The 5,796-nt window shown below is 50.8% G+C and overlaps 1 long non-coding RNA gene across 1 annotated transcript; it reads left to right on the forward strand.

Annotated features, from left to right (window-relative positions):
* The first annotated feature begins 3,683 nt into the window (after positions 1-3,683).
* On the forward strand, positions 3,684-4,684 carry LOC104873171. Its single transcript, XR_783390.1, has 3 exons — positions 3,684-3,813; positions 4,133-4,424; positions 4,537-4,684. It is a non-coding gene; the product is annotated as an uncharacterized LOC104873171 (long non-coding RNA).
* Positions 4,685-5,796: the final 1,112 nt, after the last annotated feature.

Genomic DNA, 5,796 nt, shown 5'->3' on the forward strand with positions numbered 1-5,796 from the left:
CTTTCACTCCCACCCTCGAAAGCATGGTGCTTCCTCCCAAACCGGCGCCAGGGACCGGCTGGACTACCTCGGCGACTCGGAAGGGTCTTTCAGGCAGGGGCTGTCTTAAGCGCAGAGAAGGACCCCAGGAGAAGCCTGGAAACAACAAACAAGATGGGGCGTGGATGCGGGGGTCGTGTGGGTCGGTCGGGGGGTGTTTTACTCAAAGGACACGTCCTGCCGTGCCCTCACTCTCCATGAGAGGGGTGAGATGTTACCTTTTCTCCTCTTTCACCAACGAGGGGACAGGTCCCAAACCGTTAAGTAGAGAGCAGGATTTGAACCTTGCTGCATAGTTTGGTATCTCTTTTTTTTCCCCCCTACTCTTGACTTCTCTGAGGCTTGCAGGGCCAAAACAGCGCATGTTGTAGGGAAACCCCAAGCCTAGAGAAGATGCTGTCCAGCAGCCATTCTTTCAGTGAACACTCACCGAGCCCTTGAAGTGTTAACCCCCCAACACACCCCACTCGTGCTGAGCATCCGGCTGCGAACCGCACTGCCAGGCCCAGCCTGGACAGAGCTCTGTTGTGCGGCCTGCTCCCAGGAAGCTGTGATAAGGTCGACAGGATGAAGCAGCTCTAAAGGAAAGGGAAAAGTCTGAAGGGCCCTACCTGGCCTCACCCTAGTCAGGGATTGTGTAACTGCTCAGCCCGGCTCTGCCTGAGGAACAGTACCATCCCCTCCCTAGGAGTCAGGGCGCCTGGCTCGCTCAGCTAACAGGCATGTGATAGTATTCCTGACACCGGGAAGACAAAAGACGCTTCCACAAGGGGCCCCCAAAGAAACCAGAGACCTAAAGTCCTCCGGAATGGGCCTGTGCAAGTGGCTCCTTGAGTTACCTGGTCTTTATCTGCAAGCTGTGGTGTCCAGTGTCTGCCAGGTGGCACAGCTGATGACAGAGATGAAAGGCGCATAGCTCTCCACCTTTTCTCAGCACCACAGCCCTGCCTCCACTGCACCCCAGGCCACCCAGGCAAGGCCCCCCGTGCAGGGCCTTATAAGCTTGTAGGCATCCTGAGCAGGATCAGGCGGTGCCAGGTTTCACAACTACCTGAGGACCCAGCCCAGAGCCCGGCACAGGCTAGATGCCACGGGGCCGGGGATTTAGCTCAGTGGTGCCGCCGCCTGCGTCACAAACTCGAGGTCCCGAGTTCGATCCCCAATACCAAAGAAAAGAAAGAAAAAGAACATGGCATCTGCTTTTTTATTTTTTATTTATTTTTTTGGTACCGGGGATCGAACTTGGGGCCTCGACCTGATACCATGTTTTTTTCAAGTATCTGAGAATCACTAAGGGACGCTCGTTTTGAAAATGGGAGGTCTAGGGCTGGGGATTTAGCTCTGTGTCCCTGCACCTGCCTTGCAAGCGCAAGTTCCTGAGTTCGATCTCCCGTACAAAATAAAAATGGAGGTTTGGGGCTTGCGGGTGTAGGTCAGCAGTAGAGCACATGCTTAGATGCACAAGGCCCTCGGTTCAATGCTCAGCACCTCTGCTCAAAATGGTGATTTCCCTTAACTTGTATATGCTGTTTAAGATACAGATTACAAAAGAAATTGGTTGCTTTCAATGAAGGGAACTAGGTGGCTGGGTTCAGGGATTAGGGTGAATTTTCATTTTATACCCTTTTCTGCCTCTTGGATGTTGATCCATATGAATGCATTACATATTATTTTTTTTCTGGGTTTTTTCTTTTACATACATATTAAACATTTTTACCTTTAAGAAATAAATTGAAAAAAAAATGGAGCTGGGCATAGTGGCTCACACCTGTAATCCTGTCACTTGGGAAGCTGAGGCAGGAGGATCACCATGAATTCAAGGCTGGCCTGAACTACATAATGAAACCTGTCTCAAAAAAAAGCCGGGAGCTACGTGTGGTAGTGCCCTGTTTTAGAAGAAAAAGAAAATGAGGGAAGGAAGCCCTTAGGACTTGGTAGAGCAGTTTTCTTGCTGCAATCTATTGAAAGTCTAAACCAGGCAAAGTGGAACACACTTTTGTAAGCCTAGCTACTCAGGAGCCTAAGGCAGTAGGATCACCAGTTTGAGCCCACCGAGGGAAACACAGATTCTGGCACAACACATACACACAGAAGCTAAGGGATAGACCTCGGTGGTAGAATGCCCTCGGTTCAATCCTTAGCACCACAGCACGGAAAACCCCCTCAAAGGTTTGTAAAAATAAATAAAAGAAGAAACAAACAATAAATGAGCCTCAGATCAAGGAAAGGGCAGATTTGTGAGTCCAAGCTCAATCTAATGACTCTAATGGGAGAGTTTTATCTGTCTTTTAAATAAAGCCAGTTCTCCAGGTGATTTTTTTTTTGGGTTTTTTGAGACAGGGTCTCACTATGTAGTTGAAACTGACCTGGAACTCACTATGTAGCCCAGGCTGGTCTCAAACTCTCAGCGCCTCAGCTTCCCTAGTGCTGGGATTACAGGCGTGCGTCACCACGCCCAGCCCTCCAGGTGATTCTTAAACCCAGAGTGAGGTGAGACACCTGTCAGTGGGGGCTCAGGGATCAAGCCCTGGCTAGAGGAGCCGGCAGGGTTTGCCAGAGGTGACTTGTTCGGCACCTTGCTTTCTGGGTTCACTCTACCCTGCCTTGCACCCTCCACTCAAGACCAAGGTGGTGGCAGGATTGTGGGGGACAGAGAGGTGGGGTCACCTATCCCCACTCATTTCTCCCCAATCACTAGCCCAGGTAAGGAAGGATTGGCTCAAATCGCCCCTCCGTGGGAGCAGAATGCCCTGGCTCCAAGCCGTTCCTCCTTTGCTCGCCACTCACCATGTAATCAAAACCTCTTCTTCTACAGCTTTAGCACACAGGGAGGGACAGGAGGGGAGGTATGGAATAAAATTAAAATTTAAAAGACTCTTGTTCTAGAGAGGAAGCAAAACCCAGGGAGGAGCCCAGCTGCAGCTCTGGCCACAGCCACACTCCTGCCGTCACAGCGTAGACTTTGTTTAGGGTTTGTTTTTTGTTGTTGCTGTTTTTGTTTTTTGGTGTTTTTTTTTTTTTTTTTTTTTTTTTTTTTTTTTTTTTTTTTTTTTTTTTTGTTTTTTTTTTTTGGTTCGCTTGGGCCCCACTCCTCAAATGCCAGGAACACTTTGTTTCACAGCTGCTCATACTACCTCCAGGGTAACCGAAGGCCCAGAATTCAAGCAGTCTACAGGGCAAAATCTGGCCCAGAGCCGATTTCACTCCTAGCAACACTGACCGGACTCCTGGGAGGAACAGTGTATCTTAAAGGGCACCTTGTGGCCCCGAGCTCGGTTCACATTCCCTTTCTCAGCCGCTTGTGAGGCAGTCAGTGAGCTCTGGGCATAAATTCCAGCCTCCCCGCCTGCCTGGTCGGAGAGGTCCTGGCTGCTGCCTGCTGTCACCTCTGTCTGTTCCAATAGCCACCCTGGAGTCAGCCTGCCTGCCCCTGTTATGGGATCTCTGCCGAGCTGTTTCACCTGAGCCTCACCTCCCTCTGCTGGGGAGAAGTGTGGTGATGTCAGAGGCACTGTTCCAAAAGGCCGGAGAGAGAATATGGAGAGAATAAAGAACTTCGAGAACGGAGAGGAGTACTGCAATGAGCGACTGATGTTTCAGAAGAGGCTCCCGCCCGTCCCTCCCCAGTCTACGCAGCACAGCCACAGGGAGACGCGAGGGCCTGCAGATAGTTTTAGGGCTCTGAAAGTAGAGAACAGTGTCCACTGGTCTGCAGCAAAGTCTGAATCATCTTCTATGTTCCGAAAGTGTGGTGTGGTCAAGGAGAAGTGGCAGGTAAGTGGGCCTAGGCAGGGGCCCAGAGCATCTCTGTGTCATGCTTAATGTAGAGGTGTAGGAAGCAGCCTATGAGCGTGAACCGGACCAAGGGGTGGCAAATATGAAAAATAAGGAGACACAGAAATGAGCTAAAATCAGGGCGGCCGGGGCCTCGGGTCTCCCTTGGACAGAGCCCCACGCGCCTGGCGCACCGTGGCTTTCTTCGCCCAGACCCGGGCACGAGCAATCGGATCCCACAGGACTCACCTGTCTCCCGCCCCCCACGGCCCTGCTCCGGGTAAACAGCCTACCCGCAGGTGTTCTTATCTCCCTGCAGCGTGTGAGCGCTCGCACACCTCTCTTCTCACTTCCGCGGAGGCCGGTCAGGCCTCGCTCTTCCTGTCTGGTCTCCACATGCGGCCCCGCAAGGAGCCTGCACTGAAAGAGGGGAGGCAGCCAGGAAGGGGCTTCTGGATGTGATGAGACCACTGAAGCAGTGACCCCACCGTCTGAGCCACAGACCTGCCACAGATGCAGACTCCTGTGAACACAGCGGAAAGGAAGGACATGGTGGATCCTTTCTAGATGCCACCCAAAGCCTGTGTGCCCCGAGGCGGTGCTTTTGGAAGGTGACTGGATTATGGCGGCGCCACAGTAGGGTTGCTGTTAGAAGGTGGGGGTCTGGTCGGAAGGGGAGGATCACTGTGATCATGACCTGGAAGGGCCTTTCTTCCTCCCCAGCTCCCTTCCTTCACTGTCTTCTTCTGGACCAGTGGAAGTGAGCAGCTTTGCTGACGCTGTTCCTGCCACAGACTGTTCAAGCTGACTGTGGACTGAAATGTCTAAAACACATAAACCAAAGCCGAGCGTAGTGGCGCACGCCTGTAATCCCAGCACTTGGAGGCTGAGGCAGGAGGATCGCTGCAAGTTCGAGACCAGCCTGGGCTACATAGTGAGTTCCCGGTCAGTCTCAACTACATAGTGAGACCCCGTCTCAAAAAACCACATAAACCAAAATAAATCTGTCCTTTAACTTGTTGGTGTCAGGTAGTGAGTCCCGCCATGAGAAAGTGACTGAGGCAGGCAATGAGCCCTACTGGCAGGGGTGAGGGCTGTGCCTGTCCCAGAGCAGCAAGGGAAGATGGTGATGACCATCAAACCCTGCCCTCCCGCACCATGCCATGACCACCTGAGACCCGAAGAATGTTTCACTGTGACCTTGGGGAGGTGTGGAGGGTCAACTTGACTGTGTGTATCCCTCAAATGATTGATCCTGCACTGACTTAACTGAATTCACCAGGGAGTGACCTGGCTATAGTTCTGCTACCAATGGAAGTAAGTGTTCTGGAAAGTAGTGCAGAAAATAAGAGAGCTCCTATGTTGGTACACCCAAGTCTAAGCATTCTGGCTTTAAATTTAGTGCAAGCTGTGCATGGTGGCACATTCCCATAACCCCAGCAGTCTAGGAGGCTGAGGCAGAAATATAAGTCTGAGCCATTTAAAAATAAAATGCCACTCTGGGCAACTGAAAAATAAAAAAGGGGCTGGGGACGCAGCTCGGTGCAAAGGCCCTTGGTACAACCCCCAGTACCAGAAAAACAAAAAGCAAAAAACAAAAAACGAACAAACAAACAAAAAAACCCTAGCCCTACTTGATGCTAGCATCTCATGTTATCTATAGGTTCCCCTGGCTGAGCCTCAGTCTACCTGTATGTAAGTTGGAGCTTCATAACAATAATGAGACAACACAGGCATTTTATGACAATTATTTTTAGTCACCATATGGCTAAACTTAAATGCATGACAATATTAAGTGTTGGCAAGTGTATGGAAAGGGAACACTCATATATTTTTTGTTGTTTTTTTGGTACCGGGGATCTCACTCAAGTCCTTGTGCTTGCCTGGCAGGTGCAGTACCACGAGCTAAATCCCCAGCCCTCATACATTGTTTATAGGCATATAATTTAGTACACTTTAACACACAGTGGTTCACTAAGTGCA

This window comes from Fukomys damarensis, unplaced genomic scaffold (assembly GCF_012274545.1).
Source record: "Fukomys damarensis isolate Sample0158 unplaced genomic scaffold, DMR_v1.0_HiC HiC_scaffold_9, whole genome shotgun sequence".
Classification (NCBI taxonomy): domain Eukaryota; kingdom Metazoa; phylum Chordata; class Mammalia; order Rodentia; family Bathyergidae; genus Fukomys; species Fukomys damarensis.